This window comes from Chaetodon trifascialis, chromosome 11 (genome assembly GCF_039877785.1).
Source record: "Chaetodon trifascialis isolate fChaTrf1 chromosome 11, fChaTrf1.hap1, whole genome shotgun sequence".
Classification (NCBI taxonomy): domain Eukaryota; kingdom Metazoa; phylum Chordata; class Actinopteri; order Chaetodontiformes; family Chaetodontidae; genus Chaetodon; species Chaetodon trifascialis.
This window is the reverse complement of record NC_092066.1, coordinates 21019583-21032624: the sequence shown is the minus strand read 5'-3', so window position 1 is coordinate 21032624 and position 13042 is coordinate 21019583. Positions and strand designations below refer to the sequence as shown.

At 43.3% G+C, this 13042-nt stretch overlaps 1 protein-coding gene across 4 annotated transcripts in view; it reads left to right on the top strand.

Annotated features, from left to right (window-relative positions):
- The first annotated feature begins 6806 nt into the window (after positions 1–6806).
- rnf220a (ring finger protein 220a) overlaps positions 6807–13042 on the top strand; it is a 184041-nt gene continuing 177805 nt past the window's right edge. For 3 of the 4 annotated variants that reach the window (XM_070973923.1, XM_070973924.1, XM_070973920.1), the window contains exon 1: positions 6911–7277. The gene's annotated coding sequence lies outside the window, so the exon portion shown is untranslated. Of the gene's footprint in view, positions 7278–13042 lie in introns of all 4 variants that reach the window. The other variant, XM_070973926.1, reaches the window with a different exon arrangement.

Here is a 13042-nt window from a genome sequence, read left to right as displayed (position 1 = left end):
ACGAGGGAGGAAATACACTCTGATCGTTCCCGGCCTTGAAGCCAACACAATATTTCAACCCATATATTTGCACCAGTATTATTTTCCGAGTTTTTGATATTCTTGTTTTTGTTGTCATCCATGGATGTAGATGTGTTATTTGTAAAGGAACAATGGACACTTCTTCCAAATGCTTAGATTTGTAGAAGCAATCCCCCAAATGCCAGGAATTTTTAATTGTGCAGAAAAGTAGACATCAAACAGGTCAGAAATTCCTGAGTTTTGGATTTGGCCAAGAAGTTCTTACACTGAACAACAAAACAGGTTGGTTAAACACAATACTATTTTTAAGAATAAAAAACAAATAGCTCGTGTGAATTCTCGTTTTCTTGTGGCCAAACGATCAAACATGCGACAGATTTGTTCATTTTTTAATTGGTCCTATTGACATAAGTAACGATACCCAACACAAGACTACAGCATTTGCACTATCGATGCTTTACCCCTCAAGCCACCCACCTCTAGAGTCTTCCAAAATGACATGCTGATTACGTATACATGAGTTTTTGAGATGTGTGGAGAGCTAAAGATCTCCTTTGGAGGAGGACGGGTAGATAATTGACGTTTGTGTAATAATGCTCTGACACCCTCAGCCCAGTAGCCGAGGAATTAAGTCCATACTGGACTATTCCACACCTCATGATTTACAACCAATGCAAACGTCCAATTCAGGAAGTAGTGTGGCTTTAATGTAGCGAGGCAAAAGGTAAGAACGTTGAGATCAAGGTGTAGTGCTTTAAACCTCTTGCATCCTCTCTTAGACACGCATTTTTAACTAACCTAAAACCATGATCTTTCCCTAACAGGAAATTTAGCTGCCTAACCCTAAAAATTCTCATAAAAAGGTCTTGCCCCCCCCTTCTCCATGTAAACCAAATACAACAACAGAGAATGTTTTTAAGTAGCAGTCAAGTCTGTAAATGGCGACTGGCACAAAATCAGCATTTATATTAAAGCAGGTTTCAGTGGCAAGCGGTGAAGCATAGATGAAATTACCCATCTACCTTCCCTCAGAATGTTGCCCATGTATCATAGCCAGAACAAATACCACATAATTACATAATTAATCAGATCATGTATGTTTCCTTCCCCTTCCTTCATTTTTTGTTCTTCTGTACAAGAGTCAAATGTATGTAATCACTTGTACTGTAATGTAATCTGATCAGGGCCATGTAATTCTTTATTTTCCAACAGCTCCCTGGAGCAATGGATCTGAGAGCGAGATGAATGTGGCTGCGTCTCCCTCCCTCCTCCCTCTGCTTTCCTTTCTCTAAATGCGGCTCCCTCAGTGTGGTTAACCGCTTGGCCATGTAGCTGCTGGCAGCTGCTTCTCCCGCCACAAGACAATATCTCTCCTCCTCACTTGTCTCTTCATCCATCCATCCATCCTTTACCTCCCTTTTCTCCTCTCCTCCTCATCTCCTCCAGCCAGCTATTCTTCTTCTTTCTCCTCATGCTCCCCTTTCGTCCCTCACCTCTCCTCTTTCTCCTCTCTCCTCCCACCCTCCAGTGGTGACACCAACCATCAGGTCCCATCTATCTGTGTGTACGTCAGCAATTAGAGCGTCATGGCAGCCAAATGCCAGCCATGTCCCCAAGCCACACACACACACACACACACACACACACACACACACACACACTCAAAGGATATGCCGTGACAAAACAGCGAGAGAACAAATCACACCATAATTTATAATCTTGCTGCGCTAAAATCTCATTATATTACAGACATATGGATTTGGCGGCATGCACGGCTGGGGAGCCGGTGCTATAAATTCCACCAATCGTAAATTATTAAAGGAAAGATAGAAATGACCGTCGCCTGTCCAGATAAGCTGTAAATCACACTCAAACATGGTTTGTTTAAGGAATTAAGTCCCACGTGGTGTAAAGGACCTAACAGGGTATTACTTTAGTCACTGGGTGGTAGGGAGGGTCAAGTTTGAGCTGCCTTAAAACATCAAAGGATTACAGGTTCAAGCCATAAAATGGACATGGGTTTCCTTCAAGGAAACCTTTATCTGTATATATACACCAACCAGCTCAAAAAAAAAAAAAACTAAAGCCGTCTTCACTACAGCACCCCCCCCCCCCCCCCCCAATTGCTATGTTTTACCAAATAGAATAGCCGAGCCAACAAGCAACACAAACAAAGCAGAAAACCACAGCTTCGCACACCCTCTCCATTTGGCTCGACTCAGTCCAGCCCTCCTAGTTTAGAGTTTTGAAGACTTAGAATTCAATTCAAGGATAAACCCGGCCAAGCATAGGTGAAAGCAGGCCGTAAGAGGGCAGCCCCCGCCGCCTGCTGTCAGCTTGGCTTTTCATTATCACTCTGTCATTTCAGAGGAGATGTCAGGGCAACAAGGACGAGACTCAGTTCTGATGGACGCGAAGAAATCTGCTGAAAAACAGAACAAGCCCTGGTGTTATCCTGGTTCTGCTAACACACAGTGCTGTACACTCATGTCATTAGCTATTGGGATGTAGGGTAAGATGGCTTTTCTGCTGTTTCTTGCATATGGGAACGTACAGAGTATTCATTGATACTTTCTGCCTCTCAGGCAGACGACAGCACTGCGTGAAATTCAGCACCCCCTCACTCATTTGAAAGGGACCTGTACGTTGGCTCAGTGAGGGCGCTGATACAGCTTGATTCAACTTCTGCCAGAATGCAGTGTCATCTGGCAAGGTGCTGCATCGGCCAAACAAATACTTGCAAACACACATTCGTGATAGGTTATTTTAGAGCTTTATCTCGCGATCGTCACGATGAAAGATAAAGTGATTGCAGCCGTGATAACTTTCCACACCAGTAACATCCTTCCTCAGAATATAATCCCCTGTGAATTATTTTTTTGGCTCTGATAAGTCTTCAAACTCATGGATCTGTTGAGATACAGACACATTGGATCTGCTGACAGATGTCAAGTCAACAGATCCTATTCATTTTCTATGCAGAACAGAACTATGCATGCGGTGCATGATGGATGCGGCATGGCGAGCTGATGGACCAGTCGCTGTATCTGAATTTGCGTAATCGCGACTTGTCCTCAACTCTCAAGATTCTGTTACTGCATTGCCCGTATCTCGACTGAAATGTTTTCAAAACATATTTCAGTGTACTGTTTGGCTGAAATATGAGATAGTTTGTGACCTGGCCTCAATGAGGCAAAACTGAACGCCCAAGTCGCATTTAGTCATCTGTAGCCAGAGCTTTCAGTGGTCCAGTGCATTCAGATGTGTCCTCACTGTATTCTGTGTTAGTACCTTCAGTCCAAATGGACTTTCTAGATTGTATTTTTCATGCTTAATGCAGATCGTTGCAGTTTTAAATGCAGTCTTGTATTTGGTATAAATGCCTGCCATTGTTCTACTATAATCCAACTTTATCTGAGCTTTTTTGAGCCAATGAAAGATATGGTACTCCTCACCAAATGTATCATTTCAATCAGCTTTTAAACTCTTGTGATTTGAATTGTGGAGGGCATTGGTGAATGTCTGCGTAAAGAGAGGTACTGGGGTTGATTAACCCAAACGGTAAAGAAGCAATCTCTCATTTGAGAAAGCATTCATAGCGAAAAACACCCCACATTGAAATTGCACGAAACTGTTGCACGAAACAAATCCAGGAAGTCCAGTGTGAGTAATAGATTCTGTAGTTTGAAGGCTTATCAGGCACCCAAACTCTGCATAGCCATTTTTAATACTGAAGACAAGGTTTTACAACTCTGGAAAGTTATTACAGATGCATCTCTTGTTAGTCTTTATTAGAAAATAATCTACTCTGGACTGATCAACACGGTGCCTTGCTGGATCATGTGGTGTAGCATTTTTTTTTGTCTCATCTAACTGTGGTTGTACTCCCAGTGTCCACATGAGACTGAAGTCATTTCTCCAGCTAACCCAATGAACATGCAGTCAGCACAAAGTAGTTCCAATGAAAGCTGCTCATAGTGAGGCGTATACAGTACCCTAAAACACAAATTCTGGGAAAAGTTGGCCCTGTTGAGAATATGTTGTTTCAATACAATGAGCAACACAAACTAAATTCCATTCTCTTCATCAGTGTTTTGGTGTGGCGGCAGAGACAGATATTTACAAAACCAAGGCAAATAAAATCCCTCATAGTATCCCTTCCACCTCTGAGGTCTGCAGGGGGAATGTCTGAGCTCCAGAGTGGGGGAAAGAAACAGTGCAGATGCCTCAGCAGTCAAACAGGTGCTATCAAAGTGCTTCCTAGTCAATACACAGAGAGGCAGCATTTAAAAACATCAGAGGGTTGGACTATAGGGTGGCATTAGACTTTGAATGGAGAGGGATCTAATACATGGATGGTCCTCTTCCTCAGTCAGCCCATTGACTCCAAACTGAGCCTATTAGCAAGACAACACACCACTAATGGCACTGCTACTGCTCCTCATGTGCATGGAGACCACCCAGCACACACACACACACACACACACACACACACACACACACACACACACACACACACACACACACACACACACACACACACACACACACACACACCCTCTTCACTTTTCCCACGCTTTTGTTATCTAAAACATTGGTATTTTATAGCGTGAAACCAGATCAGAGTGTGAGTTCATGAGAAAAGAATCACACTCTGGTATGATGAACTAACTGTTGGTGGGAGACATCATTTAACACAAGAAATTAGATGGAATCAGCCTCGTTGGCACTTAAGATCTGGAGCTGGGATAAATCTGAAGCCTTGAATTTAATGTGGATGCCGTGGATACTAGTTCTGTGGTATGGTAAAAAAGTATGTAGATCATTTATGGCCCCTTCTTTCCAGCCAGGGTTTTATATACTAGTGATACTAAGTGTTTTTTGATACCCCTTCACTGACACAGAATAATTTCTGTGGTATCTTAACAGCATCAAAACAGCCTTTTTGATGGCCTCTAATTCTAATTCTTCTGGATGATTTCTTTATTTATTTTTCTCAATTGTCATATCTTCTTTTCTTTCTCTATAAAAATCATTCATATTATCATAGTTTCAGGAGTCATTTGAATCTATAAATACATTATTTTTTTCCCAATAAGAGTCCTGTTCATTGCAGTAAAATGGTACTGGGTGGACATTTTGATTAGCGTGCCCTGTGGACTTTCTGATAACACAAAATGATTTCCTTCCATTAATCCATATTTGCTTTTATCATAGTGACTCGTTTTGGTTCCTTTTTTTGCCCTTTCAGTACCAAACAGCTACTGACCCAAAGTGAGTTACAACAGAGGAAAAAAGTCAGTTTGTAGCTCAGTAGTATTTATCAGTTCCACATGTGACCAGCAGGGGGGTGTAGTGGAGAGGAAGACAGAGTACAAGCGGCTTCTCTCTGTCTCTCACTCTCAACCAGTCTGACACTCTGTCCTCAGAACACACACATACACATATATTGTCCAGTGGTTAAATTACAGATTATGCCCCCTCCCGCCAAAGAAAAAATGGGAAATATTTCAGGTGTCATATTCCAGTATTCCCAAATAGTTGGGGGATAAAACTCTACTTTAAAGTGCGCCTCGTTATTTTCCCATGATGACGATGATTGTTTCTTACAGTGACCGTCAGATGACTGTAGTCCACAGAGGAGGGGCATACTAGGAGCAGTCACAGCTTTGGCTCTGCTTATGAACAGTCATGAATTTAATCCAATGAAGTCCAAATGTATTTTATTGAAAGGACAAAAAAATTCACCAGAATCATTAAATGAATTTCATTAAAAACAATCACAGATGTCAGAGATCAATCTGTAAAAAATAATCCCAAATGAGAAGTTGAGCTTGGGGAATTTTACACATTTAAGTACAGTAGTAAGTAAGAGGTGGCCTTTTCCCGTAAAGTGGACATACTTTATGTGAAAATGTCTTTGAAGGTTTGGTTGATCGATGCCGGGACTTTGCCACACAGCTGCGAGTGTGGAGCGAACTTCCCTCTCTCTCCCTAACTTCAGTCTGCAGTGCGCACTTTATAAGAGTGTCTGGTAGTCCACCTCTTTTTGTTAAGAGGTGGACTTCATTGGCTTTATGGCGAACAGTCTCTCCAACGGCTGAAAGAGAGGGGAGAGAGAGCAAGAGAGGGAGAGGAGGGGGATAATTCATTCACTTTGCGCACAAAGCGCAGTGGAAATCACCCAGGGGAACGAAACAGCAGACAGAGGGGAGAGGCAGAAGGCTGGGGGGATAAACACACTCCAAGAAATTTAAAAACACTTTTCCCCCTTCACTCTTGAATGTTCTCATAAAGACTCTTCATTTTGTGGAGCTAGAGGAAGAAAGCCAGATTTTGGTAGCACTGTATTTGTCATGGCAGAAATAGTGTCGCCATTGATTATATCTTGCAAAAGAGTGACGCAAATCTCGGATATTTACACTGTCCGGTTACTTGATCTCTCACAGGAGGAAACTGAGAGACCCACATTGTTTTCAGGCAAGAAAGAGCGCGGTCCACTGCCTGAGTGTGTGAGTGTGTGACCTGTTTCATGGCCAGAGAAGGGGAAAAAGCCCACGTTGATATCAGTAAGGAGTGCTGATTATGACATACAAGTGAATTTTAACCAAGAAAAAGAAGAGAGCTGTTATGTCTGCGTGTCTGTCAGTCAGTCATTGAGCGACCCGAGCGCTGCGCGGCAGTACTGCACCTCGGAGCGCTCTGGACACCCCTCCCCTCCCCCCTCCCTCCTCCGTCCACCCCCACACTCCCCGCTCAGCCTCGCGCAACCCAGCTACAGCCTCACACACGTCGCCGTTGAGCACTGTGAGACCCCCACCCCCCCTCACCCCATCCCCTAACACCACCACTGGCTGCCACCATCTCTGCGATCCTGCGCTCCCTCACCGGCTTCACTTCTTTCCTCCCACTGATCGTCCCTCTCGGTGTTTCAGCGGAGGGGCTGTACGCGCGATTGCGCTATTGATACCCACTTTACACAGTGCTCGTGGAAAGTCAGCCTCTCTCTCTCCCCCTCGCTCTCTGTCCTCCTCTCTGGCTGCGCTTTGGTAATCTAACAGGGAGGTGTTAACTACTTTTGCTTCCAGAAAGCGCCTCCCGATATCTCCTGCGCTGCTGCGCAAGAGCCAGAGGGGCCAGTGCTGCTGATATTCCCACTCCGCAGAAAAAGTTTTCCGTTTGTTGTGAGGATAAAAAAAAAAGAAGCCGGAAACCGAGGAGTCGTCTGCAGAAGAAGCGGATTCTGCCACGGCGAGGTGAGTAACACTGACTTGTCTTTTTGTTGTTGTTGTTTGAAGCTCACAGTTTGTTTCCACGCCTGCTTCGCGCTCCGCCGCTCCGTGTAAGACGCGGGTTTCGAGTCGTTTCTGTAAACTTTCTCGGGGATTGTGCGCCTCGCGGCGCGTTTCCACGCGTCAAAAATTTAGTACAGCCAGAGAGAGAAAAAGTCACGGTACGGTCCGTCTCCGCTTTGGACACGGACTTTTACGCGTGTGCGCGTGAGTGCGTATACATCTATACCACTTAGTGTTTGTCTGTGTGCACGCGCGCGCGCGTGTGTGCACATGCAAGGTTCCCAAATAAGAAAGTGGCTTCTTGAAAACACTTGTTTCAGTATAGTGCGTGTGTCAGTGCCATTACGCATACATTAACCTCAGCACACATTGGTGTGTTGCACTGCGCGGCCGTGCATTGCAAGCAATATTTCAACTTTTTACAACTCTGAATATTGATTTTGTGATTGCTTTTGAGGAAGCTGGTTATGTCCTCTCAGAACCAGTGCTTAGACTCTTGAATTATTCTCAAACATCCCAGTCAAATAATTAAATATACAGTCAAAGTCTGCCGTGGAAACTGTGATCCGTATTATTTGTGCAGAGCTCCAGAGATGTTTTCCCATCATTACCCGCTAGATCCTCCTCAGCCACGAGCGTCAGTCAGCAGGCCTACAGTGACTCTATTTATATAAAATAAAGAAGAGTTTTTCTTCTTTACATGAAGACCGCAGTAGTTATGCCTCACTGAATCATTCTATCGCTGGTCTTCAGTGGAAGTTCCTCTCGCTTTGGAGCATTAAAGCGCTCACAGTGATCAGGGCATGTGGCTTAAACAGCCGCATATTGGCCCCGGTACTTGGTGTCCAATAAAACCTCTGATGAGGCTGATTTTAATGAAACGCCCGCATGGATAGAAATTTATGAAGGACCCGTGGACCACAACCATTCTATGATAACAGGATTACTAATCTTCAAAAACGGATTTGCGTTTTAATCTCTCATTTCAAACTTGTGTTTTTATCCAAGCAAATGTGATTGTAGCAATTAAAATAAAACAATTACCCAAAACATTATGAAAAAGAAACAAAAGGTGAAGTCGAGGAGAGAAAAGTGTTTCACAGGAAACTCCCCTCCCGTAAGCGCGTGAGTGCAAGTCCTCTTAAATGCGCAACTAATTATTCTCAGTTTCCCTCAAAGAGAAACAGACGGCTTGGATTCAAAAAGAGGGTGACTCGCTGCGTAGCACGCGCCTACACGTGCGCGCGCACGGAGACACACAGGTCTACACACAGTTGGGAAACACCTGTTAACTACGGAGCCACTATAATTTACATCCTCCCCCTAAATAAGAGCGCCCAGCCAGAGGAAGTCCCGGGGGCCTTCCAGCTTCGTGGCCGGACACAGTGAGCCAAAATCGGCTTCCCCCGAGCGCCAGGTCCCGCTGCCGCTGCTGCGTCGGTATTACCGGATCTAACATTCACTTTTCATTTAAGCTACATTTTCAGCACTCTACCGTGTCTCACCACAAAGAAAGGATTATTACCTTTAACTGAACTCAGGTTTTATTTTTTTTTTTTTTTCAACAGTTCCCACGCCTTTATAATAGGAGTTTGGTTTTCTTTCTATTATTTTGTGTTGTCCCTCCACATATTCTTTACAAGCTGTTGTATGCTTGACTTTTAAATTTGTTTTTAATGCTGTTTTTATTATGCAGTAATTTAACTTACTAAAGTGGCGCACGCAGACAATGAAAACTCGGATGAGATTGACTTTATTATTCTCAATTTCTCTTTACTCACAATTTCTGTAGTTTTGTCTGTATTCGAAGAGATATCTCACTAATTTGTCCTCACTCCTTTCTTTCTCTGCTTGTGCTCCGACCTTGTCTTACCTCCATCGTTGTTTTAAAAAGAGAGACCTCACTGAAGCCAACAAGTGAGCAGTCGCTTACGCGCTTGCCGCACCAAGCCGCAGCGCTCAGAACAGGCGATAATAAAATTAGTATTGTGGGGAAAAAATGCAGCAGAGCTATTAGTAGTAATTTCCAAGCTGAAAAGTCCTCTCACTGCCAGCAATAAATAGCGCGGAAAAACACACTTTGGGGGCGAAGGTGCGCTCGAGGCGGGTCATTGAACTCACCGCACTGTGAAGATTGAATTATAGTTACTCAAAAATCAGAAACTCCAAATCCAGATCCGGTGAACGCAGCGTGATGAATCCCGTCAAATTGATTTTATTGATTGTCAGATCAACCAGCCCTGACTTCTAACGACCAGCGGAGCCTTTTCATTTTCCAAGCCCACACATTAGTAAGCAATAATGAGCTTTTAAAAGTGGAATGTGGTGAAGCAGGAGAGGCGTTCACGAACGTTTCCTTTTCAGCATGTTAACATGGCTTCATACACAGCGCATTATGGAGGGGCTGTTGTCGGTGCGGCGGGAAGTTTTATTTCACATATTTCTCATTAACACAATTTACTAACAAAGAAAAGTGAGCACATGCCTTTCCCTCTGTAATTATCCGCATGTGAGACGTGTCATTTCTCCATTAAAGGCTCCGCGGTCCATCCCTCTATATGTTACAGGTGCCACTAAAAACATTAATCTGAATAAATAATTTTGAAGATTACTGTAAGAGATTTATTTAATGCATTTTTCGCCCAGTTAATGTGTACACGCAGAAAGGCGCTTTTCTAAAATAGGCCCACCTCCAAATCACCGTTTAATTCTTATGCTTTTAATGATATGTTAATGAGACATTCAGAGCTATTGATTTCAGTTCCATTGCTTTACTATAAGTCTTAAAAATGCATCTAAACCATCATTTAAATACGCCGGTGTTTCCTAATAGGCCATTTTTTAATTAAGCAAAATTAAAGCTGCATTTTTCTCCCCTCATGCATAATATTTCACTTTTATTTGGCTATTTAAAAGTGTTTTGTGGTCTTTATGGTAAAATGCTGTCACCCGGAGTGATGCACCACCTTGTCACTTTCTGTCATTTTATTTTTTTCCGCTTCAGTTTTCAGAGCTCAGTGATTTATAGGCCGCCGCTTGTATTCATCAAACTCTCATATTTCACGTCCGCATTTAAACGCGCCGCAGAGTCTGATTTTTTTATGTTTCTGTGAAAGTCACATTTTGATTTCGGCTCTTTATTAAGTTTTTTTTTTTTTTTTTTCGTTCGTCGGTATTAATTCAGAGACAGAGCCTCGTAGCTTTGAGATTACACAGATCTAAATCACTCAATGACGCCTGTGATCACATATGGAAGAAATGGTTTTTGAATGAAACAATACGAGACGGCCCTTCACATGACAGCCACGAGGGATTCTGTCCATTTGTTTTCTCAACCAAACTGAATCTAATAATTACATTTTTAATAAAGTCTCGGAATACCTATGCTCTATTTATTTTCTCACTTATTTATTTAGGCCTCATCCTCTTTCTCCGCTCTCTAAGGAATAGTCTGCAGGCGCAAAAAAGAGGAAAAAAAAGTGTCGAGGTTGGAGGAAAAGTAGCAAAAGATGATTTATTTGTCAGCGTTTTCGATCCTTACCCCCCTCCCCAGCAGTCAGCTGTTATTGCTCGCCATTGATCCCTCTTCCTCCCCTCCTTTGCGCACCGAGAAGTGACCTAAAATTAATGTCCATTTCACACCTCTCCTCTGGATCGATGGCCGCAGGGAGGGAAGTTTATTTTAATTTGGATCCGAAGAAGCGCCGCATGGCTATGAAACAATAATAATGATTAAAAAAAACTAATTAATTATTAATTATCGCAGCGTAAATAATGAGTAAGGGGCTGTGGAGCAACTTTTACATCATATTAAGCACATGTTTGATTGGGAGTGTATTTTTTTATTCTTTATTTTTTTGAGGATTTACGCTGCTCACCACGTTTTATTTCCCGCTGCATCTCTGAGAAGATGAGTAATCAAGAAACGAAAGAAGCGGATGTATTTTCTCTGTGTGATCAGCCGCCCGGAACAAAAACTATAAATCCACGTGTATTCAGGCCTTAAACGTGCGTTCACACTCAAAAAAGGCCAGCTCACATATTTGGATATTAATGCGTCACGACGCGCGCAGCACCCCCCCTCCATAACATGACACTGATAGTAAATTAACCGTGGATCGCTCAGTCGCGACTACTTTGATGACCCCCCTCGGTCTATTAAGTCCTATCAATATGCACTAATTCCTCATTCTTTATTAAAAGCAGAAGCAACTCCTTCCCCACTCCTTCACCCCCTCCCTCCCCCCTCTCGCCGTCTCCTCCCCCACCTCCTCTGTGTGTGTTTTATTATTTTGTTGTGCTAATAAACACTACATACGAGAGCTAATTTGACATGCACACGGTAATTGAAATAAACGCGTCGCCGGCAAATAACAAGTGTTTGAACACGCAGACACGGCAGCGGGCCCCCTCCGAGAGAAACGGCGTCCTGCGCGGTCTGCATCTTAAAAACTTTGCGTTATTGTTGTCTTGTTATCGCTGTTCTAATCACCATAATTAAGTGCGAAGAACCGGATGCAATCATTTAATGGATGGATATTGTAGGGCTGTCTCGCTTATCAAACGAACCAAATGTTTTCCCTCACTGAAAATTGCAGCCTGTCCGCAACGCACATTGTGTTTTCAGGCGATTATGGATGGTTTGTGCAATATTCCGTGTTGAAAAGTTTGTGTTTTACCGTTTGTTCACGCACTGTGCACTTTCTTGTCTAATATTTAAAATGCATTCTGCTTGTTGTATTAGTATGTTTGTAGGAAAAGAGTTATTTAAACTCTTTTCATTGTTTTTTAATGATGAAAGTCATTTAAAGTGAAAGAGTGTCCACAGTTTTCTGGCTGTAGAAGCACTATTAAATCATATGTATATTAAAAAATGCATGCAAATGCAACAAAAAGGTTTGGCTTGGATATTAATGTGATGATCATTTCAAACAAAGTCAGCAAAATAAGAATTCTGCTGCAAACGTGAAGTTTATCCTCTTCCTGCAAATATGCATGCAGACCCAATGATTCCTTTTATTGATGACAGGAAAGGGGAGTAGCTCATGTCCAGTCGTTTTCTATTGGAAGGAAATCACTCCATGTGGGGGATGCAGCGCAGTGTTTAATGGTTTGATTGCATTGGAGAAGGCAGCCACTGGTAATGCCGTTACAGGGGGAAATATCACTTGGAGATGCTATCGGCAACAAGAGAAAGTCAAAGAATTAGCCTAATGGGGGGGGGGGGTGAGTTGTGTCGGATGTCAGATACTTTTTATTCTCCATATTGCTCCGTGTCTCTTTCTCTCTGTGTCTATCCCCCTCCACCCCCACCACTGCCTCCTCCCCGCCACATCATATCTCTCCTCACACCCCCACCCCTCATTCGTCAATTACACCGAGAGCCATATCACAGGCTCCCTGCTTGGAAAATAAGCTAATATTCACCCCCCTCCCCTTCGCACACCTCCCCAGAAGACACTGTTGGTGCATTTGCGTCCATCGATTGCAGACACACAGTATTTGTGTAGCCTACTTATCATTTTTCTCGGTGCAGCCGGCCGGGCATGCAGGCAGAAGGCGAGAGCGATACAGGCAGTGTGATCACACCGAGCGATGCAGAAATACCTGCAAGAACACACTCCTTTATGCATCTGCATGTCCGCACACACGCAGTTTGATATTCACGTTGCATGCTTGGTAGCCTTTTCGTGAGTTAACGTAAAGGTGTGATTGCTGGTTGAGCA